Genomic DNA, 11,941 nt, shown 5'->3' with positions numbered 1-11,941 from the left:
ATATGAATATCCTTATATGTTTTTAAAGGGTCAGAATAGGTTTCTAGCCCAAAATGATCGGGGCCAACATTTTGTTTTGAGGAGCATAATGCCCAGCGTTATTTTTGTTGCTCATTCAAATGCAAAACCGAAAGCAATCTTGTATGATTTTGGTCACCGTGACCTGCGAAAGATCAAACAATGTCACCGAACTTGACTGAGCTCCAGTGACCTTTTGCCTAGAAAAAGGCATCTATGGTCTGAGGCACTTTTGGCACCACTCTGAAGTTTGACCATGTTTGACCTTATTTGACCCGAAGGTCACAAAATAAGAATGTCAAATTTTGACAAAAGTGAGTTCACATACACACCAATACATCCTGTAAATTAAGTGTCTCTAGCTTTCTCAGTTTTTGAGATCTCAGGGGGTCAAGCTGATTCCCCCGAGCAAAGGATATTCAGCGGGCCACCCGGCGCATGTTGATATAAGAAAGAAACCCCTTCAGGTCTTGATTTTTCCATAATATGAGCTCAAAAATCTTACGTTGAGATCGACCTGCTATCTATCAGGAGGTACTGGTTAAACGGCATTGTAGTTACTTAAAAACGATTAAATTGACGGTACTCTTAGACGTATGTTGCTTCATAGACTTCTCAAAGTAAACGAAAATTTACGATTCCGATTTTGCATCCTGCTTTGGTCCAAAGACGAAGCATTTCCGGGAAAACAACCAGCCACCTTTTAGCCACAGCACTAGTCTGTCATAGTGGACACCTCACGTGCCCACTTATGGTGCCGTTTCGAGGCCGCTCCAGGAGGATGCGGGAAGGCAGCGATTTTAAGTTGGCTGTTGGGCTTCTTCAGGAAGCGCCAGCCAGTAGGACTAAAGAAGATGCTTCATGGAATTACGTGATGGCAATGCTCCAGGGCTGTCTAAATTTGACGGTCTCATTACGTTTGCAATCGAATAATGCAGACAGGGGTGTATCCTGAGGGTGGGCGGGAGACTGTATGGGACCATGCCAGCCGGTCCCTTGGCCCGCTCATTAGTCCAGAGCCACGCTATTGGGCCACACCAAAGCTCAATTTCGAAGCCACATGACCTTTATTTTCAACAGGCACAACATTGCAAAGATACCTCGAAGGGATCTTTCTTGAAAGGCGCAAAATTCCAGGGGGACTGGAATATATGTGCTTTGCCCGTTTGACAATATTCTGTACCGACCCATTCGGCAAAGGAGCACCAAAACATTATTTTCCACAATGTAACCTCTTATTTCCTACATTGCTGACATTGCCGACATTACAACCCTTATTTCCAATCCGCCCAATTCCAGAGGGCACCACGAAGGACCGCAAAGCTTTCTTCTCAAGGGACACAACATTGTTATGGTTTACTCCTCCAACGAAATCCTCGAACAGTTCCTCAGGCAAGGTGCGCCATAATCTTTATTTCGGGGCACCATGGCCCATATTTTGAAAATAGGCTTCTGTGGGATTTACCTTGATTCCTGATCGATTTGTTCTTCGACGTTCGGCAAAGTGGCATCAACATTTTTCGTTTTGCGTCGTCATAACCTTACTTTCCAGTGACGTCCAATTCCCGTGGTCACCTCAAACGATCTCAAAACATTTATTCTTAATAGACAGCAAATTGCGGGATGAACTACAGCATCCGTACCGCTTGATTCATAAAATCATGGATCGGCCCATTCAGTGAAGGGATACCGAAACCTTCATTTCGCCGCACCAATGCATGCATTTACTACAGGCAGCAAGTCCAAGCGGGCCATTGCAAGGGTTCCGAAGCCTTTATTTTAAAAGGAATGTTTCACATTCGGAGATATTAAAATAAACATCAGCTATGATAAAACCAGCCGACTTATAACCATTGGTATACTTTTTAAATGGAGAAGACTGCTCTAAACAGCACGATGCCCGGCTTGGTAAACATGTTCCTTGATGCGTCATGGTTTGATTACGTCATCGCGCCTTTCACAACATTGATTGAGAGCCAATTGACGGCTGTTATATCTGGGAATCGCGCTCAAGAACACCAGATAAGAACGCACCAACAACTGTATTTTTGTTGGCTTTGATCACCGCATGCCTCTTGGCATGGTATAATTTGAATGACGTCATTATGGCGTCATGAATGTCAAGGTGACTTTAAAATACTCTCCCAGATATACCCTTTCCGCGGGCGTGTAGTTCGCGGGCGTATAGCTCATTTTGCCAGAAAATACCTACACAATTTTCGCGAGCGTGCAACTTGGGAATTAGAGGGCAGGTCTGAAAGGGGGCAGGATTACGAGCACCGCCGAAAGGTCTTCAAGATGGCTATTTCAATTAAAAACTGCATATAAATATGAAACACTGCTTTCAAGGGACGCCAAGAATTATTTGCTTTTCACCCTAAAGAAATTCTGAATCTACTCCTTTCGAAGCAGGCACAACAATACCTTCATTGCGGAGCATCATCGACATTATCTAAGCAGGCACTTAACTCCAGAGGGCACCACAGTAAGTCCCAAAACGTTTATAAACGAGAGAAAACAAGACTTAGGAACACTTTAATGCTCCTACCTTCACACGAGGTAGGTCTCGGATCGGCCCACTCGACGAATGGTCACTAAAGCTTTCCTTTTGGGACACAATAACATTTGCTTTTAACGGGTGACAACTCCAACTGGACCATTTGAAAGATCCCAACCTCTTCACTTTTTAAAGAAAATGCACCAAAATCAGGGTCCAACTTATTTTTACCGCTGTGGTAACGCAGAACCTTGCGTATGTTAAGTTAAAGTGCAGACATTAAGAATGCCCATTGTCCCTGGTGCAAACGGTCATTTGTTACAGCTTGGAGGAGCTTATGCGATTTAGATCATGGGGCCTACACACCCTATGGAGCATATAGGCCTATGGCTGTTTGCGGTTGGCCCTACGTGCCGTTTTTCAGAGATTATACATAATCGTTCCACACAGATGAGAGCACATAAGCAGGTACGTCGACATCCGCAACAACGTCATGTATGAGCCGTAGTTTGCCGCATGTAATTTTTGTTTGCCGTTTGCCGTAAAAAAAACATAAATAGGAATAGCCAAATAAGAGCCGTAAAAAGCCTTGCTGGAAACCAAGCCGATGGAGCTGGCAAATTTCCAAATGGGGCTGAACCGTCGCGCGCCATCACGTTGATGCAACCAGACAAGAACATGTCCTATTGCTTGAGAGTAAAAACATCTGGAGGTTACTCCTTCCAGAACCCGGAGCTGATGGGCTTACCCACCAGCGTGGGGTAAATCTGCTTTCAGTGCAACCGTATCGGGCACGTCACGCCCTTGACTGGTGCCACTGAACGCTGGCCAGTGTTCCGCTTACTGGGATTTGGAAGCGATGCCAAGGACAAATAACATTACGACTATTGACGCTACAAGCATTTTGCCAAAACGTCTGTAGACGGAACAGCAAGTTTGCCTCTCCATGTTCTCACCAGTTTGGCAGGCTTTGGTGATTGCAGTCGGGTTTGATGACCTCCGTAAGAGACGTCCACCACACAACACTAGTAGAACTACATCACATGCAACACTATTGTGAAGTGCTCCAGTGCAGATTCACTGTATTCAGATAATGATATGAATACAATCAATGCGTTTTCTCTGATCCAACCCGGTATCTGTGTTGCATGTGACGTCACCTATGGCATTGCCCAAGCGCGGGCAGAAGACAGCTAGTGGTGCAGGAACTATTGAATATGCCTCATAATAACAGTTTATGGGCCTTAATGACAGTGGTCCGATAGATGAGCAGCGAGGAACGTTGCTTTAAGTCGGCATATCTTGTCCACGCACACTTCAAATGGCGAATTTGTTTTATCTCGTAAGAGAACAGCGGTGCCATTTGAAATAACAGATGAACATGTCCATTCCAAATAAAAGTCAAACGTCTGCTGCTCCGTCATGAGGCCTAGATAAAGGTTATTATTTCCTTTTTTGCCACTATTTAGGTAACATAAGAACAATGTGCCAGCGTGCAAAAAACAGAGTGTACATACAGGCAGACACGGATGACATTGCTGTGAAGGATTTCAAAGAGAATCATGTCTTGGCCTTCTTCTACAAGCTGCTGGATATTTACTATCGCAGCTTCGCGTAGTCCATTTGCCATCTGAGGCATTGATTGTTGTACACTTGCAGTCACTGGTCAGACAACGGAACCATTGGGTCCAGTCAGCTACAGCAGGCTTATCATTTGTTTTTAAAATCGCCCAGGCGAAAGGCCGGTTCATTGCTCTGAGCACCTTTACAACGGCTTGGCCATCCCGCTCAGACGTGCCGTACACTGGATTGGCGTCACCCATCTCGGTGCAGGCCACCTGGAAGTCATAGCCAGTGATGGCACCAGACGTCAACGTATAGCACATTCCGTCCACCAGATGCCAGCCTCCGTTGCATGCTGCACCTTCTGAAGAAGCCGGTGGAGCCTTCGTGCTTCTGTCTGGCCTTTTACTGGGCGGAGCTGTTGGAATTACGTAGCACCTGCAACCCGTGGGGCAAAGGCTGATTCCTGTGATGGATTGCATTTTTTGCGGATATTTGGGATTTTCACAAATGCCTTCCTTGGAGCATGGGACCCACTTGTCTTGGAGTCCACTCATGTCACACCCATTAGCAATAGCTGCGGGAATGACTAATGCTAGACAATGTATAATTAATAGCCATACAATTCCCTTTTCATGCGTCATATTTGTGAGCATGAAAATAAACTGAAAAAACCAAAGACAATGCACACCACTCCTACGTAAATTTCGCGTCTTTTCTAAAACAGATATGTGATATCTGGGAACGAAACGAATGCGATGATTTCACATTTCATAATACAAATCACTTGCATGCCAACCCATACGTGCTTTCAAAGAGAAGATGCATTTTATTATTGTTTCAGCTGACAGGCAATACCGATTAATTGAACCCGTATTTTTTTACATCCCTGTGAGAAACATGGGTGCAATTAGTGGCACCCCTGACGTCACTACAACGCTATTTACATGCACTGATGATTCCAAAAGCTGACACCTGCTAAACGTTACTGTGCAGCTACGTTACGCTACGCGTGTATAAATTCTAAAATGACATACCTTATAAGTAAATGTGCATCAGCTTATGCGATTCAGATCATGGGCCCACACACCCCACGGAGCGTATGGGCCTATGGCTGTTTGTGGTTGCCCTACGCGCCGTTTTTTCCAGAGATCATGTGGTTTGACGAATGTCCACCATCAGCTTTCAAGCACGGCAGATTTTCGAGGCCAATTCAAGGTGGGCGTTATTGATTTAAAGCGTTCTCCAGCTAATGGTAGGCTCGGAGAGCCTTTGCGCAGTTGACGGTTGAGGATCTCAAATAATGTACTGAACCCACAACATGACAAAAAACTTTTCAAGACTAAGGGATTATTATTTCCTGGAAAAGGCTACGGAAACCGCAATGAGCTTTCGCAGAGGGCTTTCTTTCAGAGGGCTCAAACATTCGATGGCCCTGATGAGGTCAACGACTCTAACCGCAGTCATGGTGTCCCAAAAAAGTCTATCTCAATTAGGCGAAGACGCCTCAGAATGGATCCCGGATATCAATATGGGCCGTCGGCATGGTTGGATGACCCAGGTTGTAATGACGCGGGCACATGATCTTGCCAGCGACTTTCTCACGGCAACGCTTCTGTCACGGCCAAAGGACCTGCACAGTCAGGAGCAGTCGGAGGACATCCAATATCGTGGCCGCGGCCCGGATGCGTTGCCGGCGCGTTGCTCGGCGGGCGGCGCCCGAACGGCGCGTCAGCTGAGCGCGATCAGAACGGCGGCGGCCGGCAGCAGACGCGACAGGTCGGCGCGTGGCGCGGCGCCGCCCGCTTGGGTAGAGCGCGACAGCTTCGGAACGCGCCCATCCGGGTAGCCGTCTGGCAGCTGGGTGGTGTTCTCTGCGGGCGCCCAGGGTGGCGACGTAGACATGCGCGGGATGACAGGCTTCGCACACGAGTGCTGGCTGCTCGTCCACACTGTGGAAGACAGGCGGCTTCAGCGGCGCCGACAGAGGCGGGCAGCGCGGTATCCACAACTCGGATCATCAGCACGGTCAGGCGGCGCGGTACCCACAACTCGGATCATCAGCACGGTCAGGCGGCGCGGTACCCACAACTCGGGTCATCAACACGATCCGGCAGCAGGCGGCGCGGTACCCACAACTCGGGCCATCAGCGCGGTCAGGCGGCGCGGTACCCACAACTCGAGCCATCAGCACGGTCAGACGATAGGCGGTGCGGTACCCACAACTCGGGTCATCAGCACGGTCAGGCGGCAGGCGCCGCGGTACCCGACAACTCGGGTCATCAGCACGGTCAAATACGAGACAGCCCACCCTCTCTCCGACCACAGCGTAGAACACAGCCCACCTGCCCTCCTGCAACAGTTAACGGCATGTCCACCTGCTCTCCGGCACAGCATGCGGCGTAGCCCATCCCGTTCTCCGACTACAGCATGAGGGTTCAGCTCACCTGCTCTCCACCAGAGCGTTGGGACGTGAGACTGGTGCAATTCACGCTACCCAAGATACCTGTATTGTTGATAGAAGAACGCAGCCTTTCGGTAGAAGATTTAGCACATCTGTTGTGAAAATCCCACGTGACCTCGCAGTGGACATCTTGGGATAGCTCAGTGCATCTCTTGCCTGGAGGCACAAACCAAAACAAATTTCAGGGAACAGTGGGTTGCCCCAGTTGGGGTCACACGATTTGCAATAAAGCCAGCCCTCGTCTGAGGTCTTGTTTTTCGTTTCCAATGTGTAAAAATTGTAGTCAGTGGTTCTACTCCAGGGTGCACACCTCTGCAGCCAATCACGCAATCCACTGTGCCATTGGGCTATCGCATTTTACTCAAATTATCCTTGCGGGACATTGTATGGGGCAAACAAAGTCAACTTTGCAAAGGTTGTTGTTAAACGTTGTCTACCAACGACCATGGAAGATTTCGTTGTGTGGCGGGTGCGCCAACGGCTGCAGTAGCTTGCATTTGCCAGTTCGAATGTGGTTGAGTTCTTTACTGAGTAAAAGTATGCGTATTAGCAACCGCCCCGGGTGGAACGTGGTGAGTCGATTTGACTTCACCCTGGAGTTTTTGATGGAATTATTTCCGAATAGAAAAGTTGGCTGCAGGCAATTTAATCGCGGATCTTTTGGTGTGAAAAATTAGATACACCTTGTAAGGTCTCTGAGCTATGGTAGCTTAAAGTCAGGCCGTAGCTGTCAGCGGAGCCAGTTTCTTGGGAATGTACAGTCGGATGCGACAACAGTGTTAGACAAAGTCATATATTTCTAAGAACTTTTCTTAGGCAAGAAAACCATTGAATTTAGGGTTACAGCATATTTCATGGACCTAGGGTCAGTTATGAAGGTCAGACTGAGGTCAATACGAGGCATTTCTCACTAGAGAAAAGCTTGTTGTATGGGTTAGTTTCTGATGCTCACCTCGAGTTTCTAAATAATAAATACCGAAACAGATATCTTCCATGAACTCCTTGAAGGTCAGAGTAAGTCACTGGCCTAGAATGACCCAGATCAAGGTTTTGTTTTAGAAACATACTACCTAGCGTATTCTTTAAGGCTCATTCAACTTAAAAAAATCAAAACAGTCTCCAGGGTTTTTGGTCACCATCATTTTCTCAAGAACAAACAAGGTCACTGACTTTAAACGAACAATAATTACCCTTCGCTTAGAACGGGTGTGTAGGTTCACGGTGGTTGCATGTAATGGGCTGGGAACACTTTGGACACAAATCTTGAGTATGACCTTGTTTGACCTTAGCTGACCCAAAGTTAATGACCTATGTACCTCACATTTTGGCACAAGTGAGTTCACATACAGACCAACCCACCCTGTGAGCTTGGTGTTTTTAGCTCACTTAGTTTTAAGGCCTCAGTGGGTCAAAGTGAGCCCCACCCGAGTTAAGAGTATTCAACCAACTACCCGGGCGCGTGTTGAATTGGTTCGGCATCAACATAGTTCACTAGCTACTCGCACAGTGCCTATACCGCAACTGTAAGTAAACAAAAGACCCCAGTATCCCGATACCAAAATCACATTTCAATGAATCCCGATGGAACCCTGCATTCACCATTGGAATCCAGATACATGTGTACCTCCATACACACGTATACATAAAAACAAAACTGAGCTGTCAAAACCCTCTCGAGAAAAGGTCGACGAAAGGGCAGGGCAGATGGGCAGAGGGCAAGATGGAGCGTGCCGAGCATGGCGGCACGTTAAACTTTCGCTGCAACGTTCTACCTTTGACCCGGAGCTCTGTAAGCGGATCAGGACTCACCAAACGAGCACTGCTTAGCCGAGGGGCTCATCCTAGAATATATATTTAAAAGGCTCCAACTAAACCTTAACCAAGTCATCGCCAGCGCAATCATGCTACAAGAAAAAGCCGTACACCCCAGCACAATTGAAGAAAGTAGTCATTACATCACAAACGGTCAGAGCGGTGTGAGCACCTATCTTCTGATTCCCAGTCGTGTGATCGTAGACGTTCTAAGGTATCACTTCTTTTCCGTGAGAACGAGCACGCAGAGCACTGGCAATGCACTGTGAGGCCTCCCAATTGTACCTCGCAGACAGTGGAGCGCAGTACACAGCACACCAGCGAGGTCTCCCAATTGTGCCGCAAGTGCTCGGGTCAACAGTATACCAGGTGCACAAAGTAGTCGTAGAATGATCACTGAATGGCAAAACGTGATAAAAACAGTGATAGCCATCAGCGATCTTATATTCGTCCAAGTCACGACTGTACAGAAGCTGCCTCTTTTAGGACGAGAAGGAATATCTTGTTAATGCCATCTCAGAGCGCTTCATCGCCGCTGTTCTGATACCCTTCTGGGCGGCCCTGGGACAACTTCATGGGATCGATCCGAACGAGAAGGGACTCCAGCAGGCTGGGGCTGCCTTCGACCGAACAGTTGACTATCTTCAGCAGGTTCAGCTGTGTATGTGGGGATGGGCAGGAGGGGTGGGGTGGGGGGATGGGTGGGTTGGGGTGGGGGTGGGGGTGCGTGGCAGGTGTACATAAAGGTCGATTAGCTGTTGTGACATTGGCCTGGTGAGGTAATTGCTTGTTGATGTCAATGTTTCAACATTCCTACAGCATACATGTTGCGTATTCCTACAGCATGCATCCTGCACAGCCTAGGGCACATTCAATGCACCTTTTGTTACCACTCTTTGACGGGTGTCGAATCACTCATACCTGCTGTCGTCGCAATCGTGTTTTTCTACTCAATTGGCAGTTGAATACCACCGCAACCACGATTGTGTGGCAAACACACTTACCACTGCTGAGACAATCATAGGCTAATTTTAATCTTGGCTAACTTGTACCTTTAAAAGCTATTACATATCGCAGCTAATTGCTCTTCATTCTAATACAGATGATTGAATGCAAAAGCTTGCCAAATATTTGTAAACTGGCCTAACATACGAAGAATGGAGGAGGTAACATAACACAATCATTATGTACCTAAGCAGGATACCATTTGATGCAAAATAAACACAATACATAATACTTGATGCAAAATAAACATTGACGTGTATAGATGCCTAGTGTACCAATGATAAACATGTATTTTTGTATTTATTTGGTCCAACATTCCCTCTTCTATCATATGCGCTGAGGGGGCTCCGAGGAGCATGGGGCTCGTCATCAGTGGAGAGGGGGGGGGGCTCGGCCCCCCGCAAAATATAACAAATGGCGCTCTTACCGACAGAAAATGAAAATTTTGGAGACGTACATGGACGGTTCAGGAGTCATTGCCGGGAACAAGAGGTGGATCCTTTGTCCCATCCCTGATAGTTTCAGGCTACATCTCAATACATTCACGCATCGCACTTCGTCTGCGCTGAAAACATCGAGCGGCAGCTGCTACTGAGAAATGCAAAATCTATTTGGGCAAAAGCTACCGACATTCGGACGCGAACATCACAAGCACCATTTTACAGACATTTATAATGTGTTACACTGCAGAGCCATCAAACATTGTAGGATTCATCAAACGTAAAGTGATGACCGATTTTCACGTCGCCAAATTTTTCCACTAAAGAACATTTGCGTAAAAGCATATGCTTAACATACGCCCAGGTGGGCAGCTGAACACAGCTCCGCCCGGATGGGGTCAATTTAACCCTTAGGGTTCTCGAAAAGCGAGATTGCTAGAGACCCCAAATTCACAGGGTAGACTGGCCTGCATGTAAACTCACTTTGTTAAGATTTGAGGTTCCTGAGTCACGACCCTGAATAAAATGAGGTCAAACAAGGTCAAACTTCATATTGGGGTCTTCAGTGCCCCCCTGACCACTTCATGCAACCGCCTTGACGATAGATACCCGTTATAAGGAAAATATTGATGAGGTCAGTGACCTTGTTTGACACATATCTTACGAAATTGCTCCTATTTTGCCATTCGAATAAGCGACAGGGATAACACTAAGCGGTATGTTCCTAAAACAACATGTTAACCAGGGTCATTTCAGACCAGTGGCCTACTCTGACTTTAACGAGTATGTGAAGCATGTCTGTTGCGGTCCCAGTCACTGCTTAATTTGAAATGAGCACTAGAAACTACCCCTAAGAACAAGGTTTCAAGCAAAAAAGGCAGGTTAGCTTTGGTGTCTTTCTGGAGTTCATACGAGTGGAATTGGTTGCAATTATAACTTAAATTGGTTTATTGCCTAAGAGATTATCTCCATAAGATATGTATGGATTCGACTAACACCCCGTTGTTGCGCCATGTTGAACAACTGTCTAGAAATACCTTTCGCTGACAACCATGGCCTGACTTTGAACTGTCATAGGTCAGCGAACTTACAAGGTGTATCTTATTTTTACATCAGACGCTATTTCATATACGCTACTTGATATAGCATACGCTTAGTCAGTTCAAATGCTATTTTTCGGTTTAAAACTCTATACAGATGTGGAACATTCCCTTCAAGAACGTCTACAAATGTTTTGTTATTAAGCTTTTGGGAGCGCATAACCGCGCACTACGCCATTGCCATCAGTGTTCAATGCAGCGAGCAGGCAAAATTGCACCACTGGACTAAGTGATGCGCGTAGTCACCAAGCAGGGCAATGCACAGTTGGCGTTCGTACAGCTTACGAATGGGGCGTGCACAATTGCAATCGGCGATGATGGAGGAAAGCCTAGGATTATATACAGGACGATTATTTATAGCTCACAAGGGAAACAGACAATCCAGTGCAAGTGGCTAAAATGCAGCTGGACAAAATACTTACAGATTCCCTGTGCAATCTCGGCATCATCTACAATCATTGGTGGAGTTTCCTCTCCCTGGACAAGCATCGCTGACTTTACAAGAACAAACAACACAATTTGAATGTGACATACGAAGAAGACTATGTCCGGCTTAAGTTTCATTGCTAAGCCCATCAAATACGCATGGTGTCAAACGATATTTTGCGTCGTTTGTCACCATACCCCAACCGTTATGTCTTACGGTAATTTTGCACGGAACGCATACTTGAATAAAACGGATTTTGGTTACGTAGAGCACAAAGCGTCTAATTTAAATGATTATGCGGGGCCAACGGACAGAAGGAAAACTCAGGGTTGAAGAGAAAGTGCGAATACCAGCAGTAATATCGTGAGGAGCGCTAAAGGAACCCTCCAACAAGCCGAAATAATCATAGTTATGCATCAAAGACATGACCAAATGATAATTATTTCAATGGTCTGATCCAGCAAATATCTCAGTCAGATGGCTGTGCTTACCGGAATTTCCAGACGTCGTTGCATATCCTGACATATACGTCTTACTATGTCGTCTATCACATCACGTGCCGGTGTCAATGGGATGCATCCAGGATGGCAAGTGGAGAAAAAATTGACCACGCGA

The 11,941-nt window shown here is 46.6% G+C and overlaps 1 long non-coding RNA gene across 1 annotated transcript; it reads right to left on the bottom strand.

The window, feature by feature from the left end:
* Positions 1–3,580: 3,580 nt before the first annotated feature.
* On the bottom strand, positions 3,581–11,622 carry LOC119103399 (uncharacterized). The gene is made up of 3 exons (XR_005094753.1): positions 11,322–11,622; positions 6,585–6,698; positions 3,581–6,030 (listed from the first exon to the last, which is right to left on the bottom strand). It is a non-coding gene; the product is annotated as an uncharacterized LOC119103399 (long non-coding RNA).
* Positions 11,623–11,941: the final 319 nt, after the last annotated feature.

This window comes from Pollicipes pollicipes, unplaced genomic scaffold (assembly GCF_011947565.3).
Source record: "Pollicipes pollicipes isolate AB1234 unplaced genomic scaffold, Ppol_2.1 Scaffold_5724;HRSCAF=6776_pilon_pilon_pilon, whole genome shotgun sequence".
NCBI lineage: Eukaryota > Metazoa > Arthropoda > Thecostraca > Pollicipedomorpha > Pollicipedidae > Pollicipes > Pollicipes pollicipes.
The sequence above is the reverse complement of the archived record's forward strand: the minus strand, read 5'-3'. Positions and strand labels throughout refer to the sequence as shown.